The following is a 17,330-nucleotide window of genomic DNA, read 5'->3' as shown; positions in this document are numbered from 1 at the left end:
TGATACATGCCCTATTTGAAGAGGATTCCCATCATCCTGCTTTGCTCGAGCTATTGAATATAGCTTTTCCCATACTTCTTTTCCTCCAACTTCCCTTCCTTTAATTTTCCATCCTTCAGCTTTCCAGTATGGTACCCATTGAGTGGCTTCAGCCCATACCCCATAGGAATCAGTATACGTTGTGTTGGCACAGTTTGACAGCTAGCACTACTGCCTGGAGCTCTGCCAATTGAGCTGATCCATCTCTCTCTTGTGTTTTGGATGTCTCATCCAAGGGCTGCAGGAGGGCAGCCCTTCCCTTCCACTCTCCTTTAATCCTTTGGGTTGATCCATCTGTAAATGAGACATTAGACCAAGCCTCAGTATCCTTTTGTAAATCGGATGGGGGTGGTGCATTTTAATGGGTGAGGGCAGCATATCAAGGGGTGGTTCAGCACCCCCTTGCCATTGGATATTGTACTCTGTCAATTTCCCTGTAAGCCCTGTTCTCCCCTCGACCCAGCTGCGATGTGCTATGTACATTACCATCTTCTGGTAATGTACAGCAGATCATCCTGAGTGCTATCACACGGCATGTAGAGGATAACCAAGGGATCAAGCCCAGCCAGCATGGGTTCAGGAAAGGCAGGTCCTGCCTGACCAACCTGATCTCCTTCTACGACAAGGTGACCCGCCTAATGGATGAGGGAAAGGCTGTGGATGTTGTCTATCTAGACTTCAGTAAAGCCTTTGACATGGTTTCCCACAGCATTCTCCTGGAGAAACTGGCTGCTCATGGCTTGGACGGGTGTACTCTTCGCTGGGTAAAGAACTGGCTGGATGGCCGGGCCCAAAGAGTGGTGGAGAATGGAGTTTACTCCAGTTGGCGGCCGGTCACAAGCGGTGTTCCCCAGGGCTCTGTGTTGGGGCCAGTTCTGTTTAATATCTTTATCAATGATCTGGATGAAGGGATTGAGTGCACCCTCAGTAAGTTTGCAGACGACACCACATTGGGTGGGAGTGTTGATCTGCTTGAGGGTAGGAAGGCTCTACAGAGGGACCTGGACAGGCTGGATGGATGGGCCGAGGTCAATTGTATGAGGTTTAACAAGGCTAAGTGCAAGGTCCTGCACTTGGGCCACAGCAACCCCATGCAACGCTACAGGCTTGGGGAAGAGTGGCTGGAAAGCTGCCAGGCAGAAAAGGACCTGGGGGTGTTGGTTGACAGCCACCTGAATATGAGCCAGCAGTGTGCCCAGGTGGCCAAGAAAGCCAATGGCATTCTGGCTTGTATCAGGAATAGCGTGGCCAGCAGGACTAGGGAAGTGATTGTGCCCCTGTACTCGGCACTGGTGAGGCCGCACCTCGAATACTGTGTTCACTTTTGGGCCCCCCACTACAAGAGAGACATTGAGGTGCTGGAGTGAGTCCAGAGAAGGGCAACAAAGCTGGTGAAGGGTCTGGAGCAGAAGTCTTATGAGGAGCGGCTGAGGGACCTGGGGTTGTTTAGCCTGGAGAAAAGGAGGCTGAGGGGAGACCTTATTGCTCTCTACAACTACCTGAAAGGAGGTTGTAGAGAGGTGGGTGTCAGTCTCTTCTCCCAGGTAACAAGTGATAGGACGAGAGGAAATGGCCTCAAGTTGCACCAGGGGAGGTTGAGACTGGATATTAGGAAATTTTTCTTCACTGAAAGGGTTATCAAGCATTGGAACAGGCTGCCCATGGAGGTGGTTGAGTCACCATCCCTGGAGGTATTTAAAAGACGTTTGGATGAGGTGCTTATGGACATGGTATAGTGGTGGTCTTGGTAGTGTTAGGTTTACGGTTGGACTTGATGATCTTAAAGGTCTTTTCCAACCTATACAATTCTGTGATTCTATGATTCTGAATTGTACTGGAGTGTAGAACGGGAGCAGACTCTCTGATTCTTTTGAGGATAGGGAATGGAGTCCGTATTTCTATTTCTAAGGGTGCATCTAATATGATGGGTTCAGTATCTAATAGGGCTTTGTAAGTAGACAGTAGTGATTTTTCCCAAGGTGAATACTGTGACTGTGTACATTGCCACCCCTTTGACCCGAACTGTATGGGTGTTAATTGGGCCTTATGGGGAGCTCATTGCCACAATTGCCATTGATATCCTTTTTCTGCGAGTCCTATATGTAGGCTGAAGGGGGTCCCTGGTATTATTGGGCCCATAGCCTGATATTCTAAAATGTTGTGTTAGATATTCTAAAACATAAACAAAGCGCCTCTTCATGAGTAACTGTCCATTCCCAGGTAGCGTGCTTCTTCAACAGATCATATAAAGGTCAAGCAATTATACTAAACCCTAGAATATGGGCTCGCCAGAATCCTAAAGTTCCTAGGACTTCTCAGAGCTCCTTCTTATTGCAGGGTGAGCTCAACTCGGATATTTTCTGCAAGGTATCAGAGGGAAAACAATACCTGCCACTTTGCCAAGTTATGCCTAAAAATCAAACCATTTGGCTAGGACCCTGTTGTTTAGCCTCAAGGATAGTAATCCCCCTACCTTCCAGATGGGCTAGGATGCGATCACGCATTCTATGGACCTTATTGGAGGAATCCCCTCCAATTAAAATGTCATCTATATATTGATATATTGTCACCCCTGGTTCCCGTGGGACTTGTTCTAATTCCCAAGCTAAAGCCTGATGTGACAATGAAGGGCTATGTTTGAATCTTGGGGTAACTAGATAAAAGTGTACCCTAAGTGAAAGCAAATCTCTCTTGATCCTCCGGTTGCAATGGAACCATGAAAAACATATCTTTTACATCCAGGGCCACCATCCAAGGATGGGCCACTTGCTCTATAGTGAAAACAAGATCCGTGATAGATGGGACGGCAGCGTGTAAGGGTCCAGTATTTTCATTCAGTGTGTGATAATCTACCATCAAATGCCAGGTGCTGTTAGGTTTACAGACAGGCCACATGGGGAAGTTACACGGGGAATGAGTTTTCTGAATAATACTCTGTCGTTCCAAATCCTGAATAAGTGTAGTTATGCCTAGTGAGGCTTCAGGGCTAATATGATATTGTCATACATGAGTCAAGGCACTTTGGGTAGTTTAGGTGCGGCTTGTAATAAAAAGGCAGTAGACCACCTCAGCTGATATTTTATCTATAGAGATTGCAGAGTTCTGAATCTGAGGGTTTGGCATGCAAGTGCCTAATGGAGTACTAATGGTTTGGAATTTTAATATATCCATGCCTGTCCTGGTTTCAGCTGGGATAGAGTTAATTTTCTTCCTAGTAGCTGGTATAGTGCTGTGTTTTGGATTTTAGTATGAGAATAATATTGATAACACACTGATGTTTTAGTTGTTGCTAAGTAATGTTTACACTAGTCAAGGACTTATCAGCTTCCCATGCTCTGCCAGGTGCACAAGAAGCTGGGAGGGGGCACAGCCAAGATAGTTGTTCCAAACTGGCCAAAGGGCTATTCCATACCATATGACATCATGCTCAGTATATAAACTGGGGGGAGTTGGCCGGGGGATAGAGGGGGTAGAGATTGCTGCTTGGGGACTGGCTGGGCATCGGTCGGCAGGTGGTGAGTGGTTGTATCACTTTTTTTTTTTCCTGGGTTTTGTTCCTCTCTTGCTCTCTTATTGTTTTCCTTTTCATTACAATTGATTATTATTATTATTATTATTATATATATTTTTTTCCAATTATTAAACTGTTCTTATCTGAACCCACGAGTTTTCTTACTTTTGCTCTTCTGATTCTCTCCCCCATCCCACCGGGGGGGGGGGAGGGTGAGCGAGCAGCTGTGTGGTGCTTAATTGTCGACTGAAGCTAAACCACGACAATGCCTAATATATTTAAGGGCCCTATCACCACTATGGGTCTTAATGTTCTTCCATTCGGCAGGGTTAACTTTATCCTAGCTACTGGGAGCCATTGTCTTTTTCCGGCAATCCCTGTTATATAAACCCTTTCTTGAGTTTTCTGGATTAATCCAGAGGTGTCCCTAGCTTTAATCATCGATATTGACGCTCCTGTGTCCATGAGAAAAGGGACAGAATATTTATCATTTGCCACCAATGGTATATGAGGGCTTTTACTAATATTAATTCCAAAAATTTCGTTCAATTGGGATGGGTCATCAGAACTTTGGAACTCCCTGGGCCGGAGGTTGGGAGTTCCTCTATTAATTTCCCGATGGTGGGGCCAGAGGAGCAGATGGAATAGTTTCTCCTAGCACCTTCCCAACATCTCTGTGAGAGCTTCTCTGTGCGAGAGCTTCTCTGCACAAGATCTCCTGAACAGACCAGACCCTCCCTGGGGATGCCTGGCTGATTCCAGACTCCGTGATGCGGATCATCTATGAAGAGAGACTTTTCCATTGTCAGTTAGCCTCACTCCTGGGAGCGGTTTGGTGAGTGTCATACTGGTAACACCTCAAATAATATATATAGAGGCACGCATATAGGCAAATGATCGTAAGTATATACTTGTTTTAATGGTGGTAATTTTGTAGCAACTTGTAATATACACTTGCTTTACTAGTAGTAATTTGTAATAAAGAAATTAATGGAAACAAAGCCTCTGTGTCCTTGTGTATTATGGAATCCTATGAACCCATGGTTGCAATCTTTACACACCTGCAGGTCAGGTAGCCCTCATAGGTTTTGATTGTGACAACCAGGAAAGGTTAACTAATATAAACTACAGTTGTGGTCTTCCATTTAGGATAACCATTTTGGTGCCTATCCTTTCCTTTCATTCATTCTCAGGGTCAAAGCTTTAAGAACTATTCAACATTGATATTGTTTATTGGAAACCTGCTTTTCTGTTTAAGAAAACCTTTTTTTATTACTGAGAATATTCAGTGTATGATGGAGTTAATAAATATTCTCAAATCAGAGTGGGATAGAAAACAAAACCTCAAATTTGGTCTCACTTGACCTGTGTCTTTGAAGAGCAGATTTATAAGCAACCATTACAGATATACAAAGTTTAGATGGCAGTATCTAATTCAACTGCTGTAGCTATATGCTAGGTCAACTGTCTACCAAAGGTTTAACCTTGATCAGTTTTACTTTCGAAGTACAGCATCTAAGCCTAGACTTTTTTGTGAAACCAGAGTAATTCTTATGCCGTAAAAGCCTTAGTATCCAGGAGACTTAGTATTTGAAAACCATCTTTTAAAGTCTTTAAAATGATATTAAGTATTTTGAAGACTACTTTCCTGCCTTCATATACTTTTCCCATTATAATCTCAGTGGAGTCTTTAGATTTTCAAAGCTGAGCAGGCTTAGAAACTTTAAATGGCAATATATTCCACATAGTTTCAACCTCCCACATCTTACAGTATGACCATAAAATGTTAAGTGAGGCCTCAAATAGTTTTGGACTTAAATGAGGTTTCATGTGAGTGAATCATAAAACACACAAGCAGCACTTTCTGTAAAGACAAGGGATTCTTTGCCAAGGAGAGCTACCCAAATGATTTCCTTCAATTCCATGTGCTTCTTTTTAAGTAAAGGAAGACTAGGCAATTGCTATAATCAGCAACACATTTCAATAATCCTAGACTAGAAGACTACATAAAATAATTTGACAGGAAAAAATATGAGAAAGATTTCATGTTAAGGTTTAATTAAAAAATAGAATGCTTTTCAAACAAACAAACAAACAAACCAACCAGCAATTTACTTTCTGTATTTAAAATGCTTTTCCTTCTTCCCCCATATAATAAACAATCCTCTGGAGGCTTAAAACTAAAACTTATTTCCTTACAAAAAATGTTTTACACTGTTTTATATAGGGCTACATTTTAAAAATGTTTATTGAAGTTAATCTGGTAGAATGTAGAGCTCAGGTTGTATGACTGCATATGAAAGTTCATATTTTCCTATTTTCATATATGTGCATATCATTTGGACAGATACTGAAAACTTAATTGACAGACTAGTCTATTATTGCAGAGTTTCTTATCATAGATATTAACAATTTCAAATTCTGCAAATTTTTGTAGAATATGCAGACTTTGACATGTATTCAAGAAATGAAAGATTATTTTGGAGGTATGGTAAATAGAGTCAGATGTCCCTTCATTCTATTATCTGTTTTGCAAAGGCAGGATATGTATTTGATAAGTTTTGTGCCATAAATCTCAAAGCACATTTGCACATGCAATGCACCAATTTTCCCACTTCTATTTTCTTCATGCCATTCAATTCATATGTTTGAAAAGCTTTTTAAAGTCACAGTTATTGAATGAATACATTGAAAAAAGTGCATTAAAAATGAAAGACCTAGTAAATGACACATGCTTATTATGGATTTATGGAGCAGTCAGGTTTGGAAAGTGGATTTGAATGGAGAAGCAGAAAGATAGCTGATGCATGCATACTAGAACATACAAATGCAGCCTGAATGAAATTATCTTGTTTATTGTTAAAGACAATTGGAAAAAAAGTTTATAAAAGTTATAATATTCCTTCTTTTTAGTGTTGTTCCCTCTTTTTCTTTATTATTATATATTCACGTGACAACAGAAGTCTCTCTTAAATCACACATAATTCATAGGGTGAAACAACAGCAAATTTTGCAGAATGGATTCTTGTTGACAATCTGGGACTTTACAACTGTAGTTAACGATCACTGAGTACTACAAAAATGTTGGGTCAGCTCTAAAGCTAAATCCTGCAAAACTCATTCTGACACATAGCTACCTCTGAAGTCAGGGTCTGGCCTTTATGTTTACATGGTATTCTAACAAGTTTTGTTCTTGCAGATTACACTACTTAGCACACTGTAAACAGGAAATGAAAATGGACTAGCCAGGAAAAAAAAAATGCAAAATACTCTGTTAAATGTGCTATATAATGATTTGACAAGACATGCTTAAACAGAAGGCTTACTTAACAGAAGCTTAGTCATGTTTATGTGACCCAATGTGTGGTTTCTCCCCCTTTCCCTCTCTCTCCCTCCTCTTTTTTTTTGTTATTTCTGAGTCATCTCAGTCCTGACATATCCCTCTACTGCCAGGATAATTGAGAACAGCTGTCTATAGCAATTGTCTTGATAACACACAAGACTGAATTTCTTGTAACTTCTCAGTAATGCTAGAAGGAAAGGGAAGTTGGAGGGGGAAGCAATTCCAGCTAAAAACCCTTGATATTGTAATTTTCTTAAGCAAAAACTTCTGTAGGCTGTATTTTTTTTAAGAAGCAGCAGCAGGACGAAGTAACTGATTACAACAGTGCACTATACTCACTTGGCTATTATTAAACCTATACCAACTACATGGTAATGAATTCATTAATTCATCCTCATAGCCTTCAAAGATAAACAGTTGAATTATCCTCACATTGTAACCAGATGTAACCAAAATGATTAGTTTGTTCTTTTATAACTAAGCAACATAGAGATAGGAGCGGAATAGACAATACTTTAATGTTGTGTTTATACATCTATGGCTATGGATATGTTGCTATGCTCCCAGTACAGCCCCAGCCCATCCTGACAATGAGTCGAAGGTGGTTAGAATAATTGGTTTGTGTTAAGGGTGCCAAATCATTGTTAGGGACCATGCACCACGAAGAAGGGAAGCAATTTACATAAGCAAGGTGGGATTGCGCATGTCCAGAAGAAGGGGTCAACTAAAGGACACACCTGTACAACCACCAAGGACCACCAGAGACCCCCACGGAAGCCCCTCGGAGCTCAAGGACGCATGCGTAATGACCACGCAAATATGATAATTAGTTCTGGGAAATAGAATGAATATGCATGATCATTCCAGGAAATTTGATGCATATGTATGTAACTGGACAATATAAGCTTTGGCTGATGTAACCTGTGGTATGCACGCTAGGTGGAACGATCCCCCGTGCATCCGGCGCCATAATAAAGAATGCCTGCTTCTTAATACTACATTGGTGTTAAGGAGTTTGATTCCCGATTTCAGTGACAACATTATAGGTGGGAAGTAAGTGACACATCACAAACTCATTCCACTGCGTGGACCAGAAATCAGAAATATGTAGTTTCTATATCTTTTAGCACCTTGCCAGGCAAATACATGAGTGTTCCAGATATAGACAGGTTGCTTATTGAAGGAGGAAACTGTGCAAGCTGCAGGTGAAACATAGCAGAAGAAACAACTTCAAAGCTGGAAGGCAAAGTTTTTTGTCTTAGGTGTGATGAAGTGAGGCAGATACACAATATATTGTCCATACTTTACAAAAAAACCTGAAAAGCAAAATATACAAGTGCTGATTTCAATTATTATGTTGTTATCAGAGTATAGAACACCATTCTGAGTTTTGATCTTTGATTTCAGTTATATCTTGTGATAGTTATAAGCTTGATAAACCTAGTACCTCAAGTCAGTTGACAACAATTAAAAAAATAAAAGTAAATAGCTAGTGCATTGTTTTCAAACCTTCCTCAACAACCAGAGTGAACTCTGACGTAAAAAATTTATGTTTTCCACTCCAGTGGAAGTGCATACACATCAACTTTGATCTTATTCTTTTTAAGAAAATCCTATTTTTCTTATTTGTTTTGAATGGCTGGAGTTGGCAATACTGATTATGTTACACATAACTAATAAATAATAATAGGAAGCAGAACAAGGGGCAATGAGAATATGCTGCTTATGAGAAGTAGTTTTTCAAGGAAAACTATGTGGAAGAGTTGGAAAGAAAGAGGTGGAGAAGGGAAAGGGAAAAGAAAAAGAGCTGAACCATCCTTAGCTTATTTTCTTGCATTACATTTTGCTGTTAACTTCTTTATTTCCCAATAAAATACAAAAGGAATTATATTCCTCACCCTTGTTGATTTTATCAGAAAAACATTTCTGGAATGTAGTAAATATTTCAAATTTATCTTTTTGCCTTCCCTAACCTACTGTTTCAACTGCCCTTAGAACTGGCCCTGTGCAAGAGAACAGAATATTTAGTAAGAGGTGCTCTGTTACAGGGTGTTCATGCATTGGAAAGTGAGACATCTGGAAGCTTCAGCTGTGATCTTGAGTAATATCAAATGAGTTTTAATTAATATATGAAATTCTGTCAGTCTTCATTTGAATTACATTTGATATCTTAAACCTCCCCCTCTCCAAATGTATTTACCGCAGTGCTGTCCAAGAAACTCATATCCTACTCAGTGTCATTCATGTCCTTAACAAGTCTCTGCCCTGTCCCCAGCTCAGCAAGAATATGTTCTTGCATTGATTCAGGGGACACAACTGGGAGAAGAAAATCCTAAGTTATCCCCTCTCATGAATTCATCACTAAGGCTATGCTACTTGCCCAAAGTATTTCATTGATACTGTCAGTTACCATTAATTTTCTCAGCAGATGAACAAAAATATGGAGTCTAGCAAATGCTGGCCATATCTTCATACACTAATGACCCTCTAATTCCACTCCCGGAGAGGGAAATGGAGAAAATAATCAGCTTGGCACTTATTAAACTCCTTAGTCATTAATGTATACCCTTGAGTATTTAAAAAATATTATCTTTCCTTTCATCCATTTGTCTTCCCTAATGTCATAAATAACCTTGCAAGCAATAAAATTCCTTATCTCTTAGGTAAATAAAGCTTAGCTTAGTTAATAACCTCCACAGTAGGATTTTTCTTTTAAAAGGAAACCTAAATACAAAAGCAGACATTCACTTTTGTAAAAATCTCTGTGGGATCCACAATTTCAGACAACCCCCCACCCCCCCTTGTGAAGCAAGCCAGCAAAACCCAGGAAGGTCACTGTCAATGACTTGAACATGGCTCCTGATGTTATGCATGTTTGCTTTTGCTGTTTTCCATCTTGTTCTGAGTCATATGGAGGGGAAAAAGATATTTGCAACAAGTAATCAAAAGCTCTTCCACTACGGGAAAGCAGTTATGCACAATGGCCCAACACAGGAAAGGTGTGAGATAAACATGAGGATTAATTTCTGTTGGAACCATATCCCAAGGTAAGGGAAGAAGAGTTTAACAGTTTAGGGAGCTCAGTATGAAACTCTGAAGGTCAAAATATGCAGGCCTTGATATGGGCAGGAGAGCTGAAAGAAGGACTTGGTAAAACAGCAACAGAACAGAATCCTTGTGGACGTTTTTCTTTGCTAGTCCCTCTTCCTCAGTACTACCTTGAGAGCAGACAATCTGCTTTCAGTTTTCATGTCATCTCTATTAATGAAAAGCCCTCATGAAGATGCTGAGTAAATTAAAGGGCAGAATAAAATCTGAGCAATGGCATCAGGATTTGGCCCTACCTCTTAAGTTGGCATTTAAGTAAACATGTCATTAATGCCCAAAAAATTAGTTGGTACTGTTCTCAGGATTGCAAACTATATCATTAATTATCCCAATGCACAAACAAGGAAGTAAATTAACCACAACCTAGTTCACTTCAGTCCTACTCAGCAAATGGGAAAAATTTGGTCATTGAAGAGAATGATAGAAACAATACAGGGAAAACTGGAGGAGAAATATTTCTTTAACTTGGAAAAAAATAGGTAACATTGTTATGTACTTCTTATTACTTTGTAAAAAGCTTCAGATACTAAGTTTACCTAAATGACCATAACTCTCCTTCCTCTACCCCCACCCAGTACTGGGACTATCTGCCCCAAGCAGTACCTGCAGGATTAGTTAAAAATTTTATAGGATACAATATCCCATGTTTAGCAAAGTTAGGTTGTACAAACCACAAACATAAATAAGAGGAGCTCAGGAAAAGAAGAGTCTTCAGTTTGTGTTTAAGATAGCCAGTCAATGGCTCACAAATAGCTGTCTTGAGAGCAAGTTCTCCCACAAGAGAAAAAGGTGTCAAAAAGTATGACATGTAAAACACACAAACTAATAGCAGGTCATCATTGCATGGACTCATATGTATTGAGGAATGCACTGTAGTTAGTTCCAAAAGAAAATGAGACAATGAAGAATATTTGGGGGGGTTAGAATTCCCAAAAGATGTGCATTATTCACCCCCAAAAGACATATGAACAGAACCAGATAAATCCTAAAATAAGCCAGGAAGACTGAATTTTATTATTTAGTGATCCTTATGCTACAGTTAACTAAAAAGCTGAAATTACACTTCATTAGATCTTAGCTAGCACATCCTTATGTTAAAAAAAAACCCCAACAACTGTCACCATTACAAATTTTCAGTCATAAACTATCTTGGCTGATCAATGATTCCTATATTAGCTTGTACTTCACTTTGATTATTCTCCCAACCCCTTACAGCATTAAGAAATGTACAAAATGATTGGAATTATCTGAAATTCCCAAACTTTCAAAAATCTTATATGTTTATATTTCTAAGCAAGTTTTCTAAATAACATTCCTTCAGTGAGAAACAGCATGAGAAATATCATAAACTCTGTTCAACAGTATATCAGGGCTGGATGCAGCATGAAGGAAAGATGCTGAGGAAAAATTCCACAACCATTCTCTTATCATCTCTGGGTCATTCTAATGAGGACATCTGTCCTCTCCCAGAAAATATTCTCTTGATATAGTGATTTATACATATGTCTGTGAATCTTAAGAGCTCACTTCATTTTAGTAAAAATAAACCTTATTATGGATCAGCAATTGCCTTTCTGTAGTAGTTGACATATGAATACAGAGCTGCAGCACAGTAAGCATTCTAATTCTACCTGCAGCCATACTAATTTACGGTTGGACTCGATGATCTTAAAGGTCTTTTCCAACCTAAATGATTCTATGATTCTAATGCAATTTAAGGGCATAACTTACCTTAGAAAGTCTTAGAGAGGGAATTTTGACCAGGATATAAGGACAGCACTAAAAAGAGCTAGAGTTTTTTATGACAAGCAGTCTTTTCCCTCCTCGGTTTCTCATATGATTCAGTTGTTACTGAGAAGGGAGAGAGTATCTAGTGAATCAACAGACTATCCTGTAGCAATTTTGTTCTGTCTAGTGGCCTTCCACAGAAGAAATGTCTAGTCCCAACCTCTGTAAGCCAGAGAGATCCAGCTAGGAACAACCACAAATGAATGAGTAAATGAATGAAAAGTACAAGGCCATAAATGATTCAATTTACATTCTTTTAGCCTCGACTCCACATAAACATATGCCTTCATGCAACATATGAAAGTACTCACACTGTATTTAATTAGGTTAGTCATATAGATAAAGTAACACATTTGTTTAAATATTTGGAAAACAGGATGCTTAGTAAAGGGCATTCTTTAGAAATGTTAAGTGAAATGTGTTGATCTTTTGCTGACTAGCTAAATGAATTACTCATGTAGAAGATTTCTATTATCTTTTTGTTATTCAGTTCATTTTTCACCAGCAATGCATGGTCTTAAAACATAGCTGAATGCTTTTGTATGAAATAGATATTTCTAAGAAAAATACTAGAAATTTAGTCAAATCATAATAATTTCAAATGTATTGTCAATCTAAGCACAGCATTTTACAAGAACTATCCTGAACAGATCCTTTCATCTTATTAATAGAAAATGATTTTGTGGTGAGTTAACCTTGGCTGTCTCCCAGGTGCCCATCAAGCCGCTCTCTCACTCCCCCTCCTCAGCAGGACAGGAGGAGAAAATAGCATGGAAAAGCTCGTGGGCCGAGATAAGGACAGAGAGATCATTAACCATTTACTGTCTTTACCAATTACTGTCACGGGCAAAACACACTCAACTTGGGGAAGATTTAATTTAATTTATTGGCAATTATTAACAAAGTAGGATAGTGAGAAATAAGAACAAATTTAAAACCACCTTTCCCCACTCTTCTACCTCCTCCCCACCCAGAGCAGCACAGGGGGATGGGGAATGGGGGTTGCAGTCAGTTCATCACACATTGTCTCTGCTGATCCTTCCTCCTCACTCTCTTCCCCTGCTCCAGTGTGGGGTCCCTCCCACGGAATACACTCCTTCACGGACTGCTCCAATGTGGGTCCTTCCCATGGGCTGCAGTTCTTCAACAACTGCTCCAGCGTGGGTCCCCCGGGCCGCAGTTCCTGACAGAAAACCTGCTCCTGCATAGGCTCCTCTCCATGGGCCACAGTTCCTGCCAGGAGCCTCTGCCAGTGTGGGCTCGCCATGGGTTTCAGCTTCCTTCAGGACATATCCACCTGCTGCAGTGTGGGGTCCTCCATGGGCTGCAGGGTGGATATCTGCTCCACTGTGGACCTCCATGGGCTGCAGGGGGACAACCTGCATCACCATGGTCTTCTCCACGGGCTGCAGGGGAATCTCTGTTCCGGCACCTAGAGCACCTCCTCCCCCTCCTTCTTCACTGACCTTGGTGTATGCAAGATTGTTTTCTCTCACATTTTTCTCACTCTTCTCTCTCACAGATGCTGCGCAGCATTTGTTACCGTTTCCTTTCTTAAATATCTTATCGCAGAGGTGCCACCACTGTCGCCGATTGGCTCAGCTTTGGCCAGCAGTGGTTCCATCTTGGAGCTGGCTGGAACTGGCTCTGTCCAACACGGGGGCAGTGTATTCTCACAGAAGCCACCCCTGCAGCCCCCCTCACTATGTGGGATAATGGCTGAGGTGACTTAAAAATTAGAACTTATATTCACACTTTTAGGTAAGGCATAGCATTGAAGAAGCTCCCCAGGTGGAATGCAGCTGACATGCAAGGAATCCATTGCATGGGAGTTCCCTAGGCCTGCAACCTTAGATGTTGGTAACGCCAGGGGAACTTGGTGTGCTGACTCTAAGAGGCGCTGCCCAGAGGGTGGAGCGGTGTGGAGATGCCGCGGTCAGACTCTGCAATAATAGGGGAACATAAAGGTATTATGGAACTGATAAGCTGCATATTTACTACCCTGGGCCAACAGCCTGCCACGTTTTTGACAAAATGCTGTCCTTTTGGTGAACTTTGCTCATTATAACATCATTATAATACCAAAACACACCTCCATCCCAAAAGCTACCCGCCTCCAAGGTGCGACCACCCCTCACTGAGCTTGCGCTCTGAATTTTCCTAGCTTATACCTTTAAAAGTGAAGCGAGAAAACTTTACACCAATCCTAAACAAAGGTATGTATGACTAGAGTCACTCAAGCTCCACCTGAAAGGTGAAAGATAGTATAAAATGGTTTAAGAGAAAGAGAATGTTAGGGAAGACACCATCGTGTACCACTCTGACGTTTGGGATCAGTCGACAGGCTGAGCCTCTCTTCCCCCCCATCGGGACGCCTTTGGGTAAGAGTCGAACACTTGGTTATATCAAGTGCCTCTGTGGAAAACTTAGAAATCTCTATATAGAGTCGCTTTATTATCTTTTAACGCATTTGTGTCCAGCTGTGTTACTCATATTCTTGATATATGCGTTTGTGTCCGGCCGTGTTACTCATACCCATATTGTTGGTATTTGCATGTGCTTTGCAGACAGTGAATTTATCACCGGTAATCCAAAGAATCTGTGTGTCTGTTGCTCTAATAAACTGCACTCTTCACTGCTCTGGCCGTGACAGTTCCTTCAACACGACCAGACTGGGGGGGTGTAAAAATCAATGCTGTCGCCTTAGCGAAAGCCCTGAGAGAGCTCTGGTTCTGATAAGTGGCTATACACACAGTCCTTAGAAAATAAACCATTGACCAAGTCTGAGACCAAGACTGGACCTAGCCGCACCTAGATTCCTCTCTGAGAAGGAGTTTAGAAAGCAAGGGGGTCCTGTCTGAACCTCGTGACTCAACGGGAGGGCTCCCCCACCCCAGCCACCCCTCAGACTCCTATTTGTATGCGACAGTAACTCTTAACGCAACACACTACTAAAACTTCGCCACGTAAACCCAATACATTATGTAGCATCCAAGCCAAAGGCTGTAACACTAAATTTCTACTCAAAGATTCACACTGGTTTTTTTTTTGAAGAGAAGCCCCGAATCTCACAAGAAATACCTTTGTTTTGCAATACAGAGATTTTGATGATAAATGAGCAACTGTTTAAAAAGAAAGCACTTGTACATATTGCAGCACATGCTAGGTATCCAATTTGTTAGGCAGTCCAATTAGTGAATTTGCTTCCCTACAGTGAATTTCTATCTGACTTCCCCAGAGTGAAGAGGTTAATATCTGTTTCAGTTCTTGTATTTGTTTAGCTATTTATTGCTTATAAATGTAGAATTGTTAGAGTTGAAGTAGATTTTACACCAGATACAGAACAAAAATAATAATTGATTACAGATTTTGAAAAGTATTAGATATTTTGACATGTGGATACTTAGTCAACGTTTCTGTGACATAGCTAAACATCACCATATACAAAGTCCTGTACCTCAACCCACCATTCTCCAGACTGAAGGTGAAATTTTTCTATACTTTCAGTAAAATTTGGTCCTTAATTTCAAACTCCATATAAGTCAGCTGTTGCGGATGGAGTGAGCGTGCACTTTACTCGCAAGAGAGAAGTAAAAATATAGTTTATTAATACAGAATAGGGAGTTAACAAAGTTCAATGCAACAGTGCTTTAACAAGATTCGATGCCAAGGTACACTTGATCATTTACTGCATAGAGGACAGGGTCAGACAAAACTGTCAGGGAGACCCTCCCATTGAGTCATGAGGTTCGGAAAAAGATCCCCTTGCTTTCTAAACTCCTTCTCAGAGAGGAGTCTAGGTGCGGCTAGATCCAGCCCTAGTCCCAGACTTGGTCAACAGTTTATGTCTAAAGGATTATATGTGCGCAATCAATCCTTTATATCACTTAGCTAAGATTTCAAAGTTTAGCATGCTATTAGTCACTTACTGAGGGTCTGTTGCAGCAAGGAATCTCTCAACCTCAAGGAGTAACCTTGAGAGGCATCCCTGCTCAAGGGGAGATCCTGGCGTGCAGCCTGCTGCCATGCAGGAGAGCTCAAAGGGCTCTTGGGCTGCTCACTATTTATGGGGGATAAGATGATTGACCCATAGTCATATTTACATGCTGACCACAGATTTTAGTTTCTTCGGTGGGTGCATTGCACAATAGCCCTGGGCTATTGTGTTGTTATCTGTCTCCTGAATCCACTTTGAGCTGATGCAGCCATCCTGACCAGATGCATCCATTACAATCACCACTGGTGGTTATCACCTGAGCAGGGTTGCAGGAGATAAAGGTTGAGGGCTGGGGAAGCACACTGTTACATCAGCAGTCTTTGGCTTCTCCCCTCAGTTCCCACAAGTCACCCAGAAGACTGATTATACTAGAAGTTACTTATTTCATGATAACTCACTCCATGTAGCCCACCCAAAAGCCAGATGGTAACAACTTTCAATTATTGTTGACATAAAATGGATATGAAACAGATGTGGAAAGCCTAATGTAAATGTGAATACCCTGTTGTCTTAAATGCAGTTCCGTATTTGCCATAAGACATATTTTTTAGCAGCAAAGTTTTTCTGTTACACTCCCAGCACTATTATGAATTCCTGCTCAAGGAGGACTAGAAATTATCCATATATTTTATATTTAATATAGACTTGTATATTTCACTCATTTCTGCTTGATCTTGTTAAGCTGAATGAGCACTTCATTTACAATGCTTTTTAAGCTTTTTCTTCAGGTTTACGTAATCAAGGCTTCTGTTGTTTCTGAGATTTATTTTTCACTTGCTTGTCAGCAGCAGATTCTAATGTTTCTCTCTCCCACAGCTCTACCAGTTATCGTCCCAGTTCTTGTGTTTACAATGTGATGCCAGGGAAATTTCTTGGGCCATAAGGTTAAACTTTTATTTTACTGTGTGTCTGTTTTCAGCAGTGGTGCACATTGTTTCAGCTATCTGGTTCCACAGAAGAGCTTAAATGTTTCTTGGATTTATCCTAAATGATAACATGGGGATACACGTACCAGGTACAGTGAGGTTTTACCCACAACTTCAGCTTAACCATATGTCAAAAGGAATGTTAACTTTACTGTGTTTCCAATCCAAGTTTCTCTGCCAAGCATATTTCCAAAATAATTGCAGCCATTTTATTTTCTAGCTAAAATAATTGCAATATAGCAAAGCATTGTGTGAATATTAATAGAACTTTGCTAGTCAATCCATTTTTTTGTTAACTGATCTTTCACTTAGACATGATCATGACTAATAAACAAACTACTTGGTCAGAAGTGTCCTGATCCATTCAGTTCCCTGGAATCCCCAGGACGATGCATCGACAGTGACACAATAATTGCTACCAGGTTTTCAGGATCTACCCTCATCTGATGAAATTATCTAATCCAAGTCAACTTCTTGGTATTGTTGACTGAGTTTGCAAGGTTTTATACTTAACTTGAAGATATCGTTCCATTTGGATGTTACACAATGGCTTATGAATGTCACATACTCAATCAGTTCTAAAGTTTCAGGGAAAATAAAAGGGCAAAACTCTATTGC

This window comes from Mycteria americana (genome assembly GCF_035582795.1).
Source record: "Mycteria americana isolate JAX WOST 10 ecotype Jacksonville Zoo and Gardens chromosome Z unlocalized genomic scaffold, USCA_MyAme_1.0 Scaffold_18, whole genome shotgun sequence".
Lineage (NCBI taxonomy): Eukaryota > Metazoa > Chordata > Aves > Ciconiiformes > Ciconiidae > Mycteria > Mycteria americana.
The sequence above is the reverse complement of the archived record's forward strand: the minus strand, read 5'-3'. Positions refer to the sequence as shown.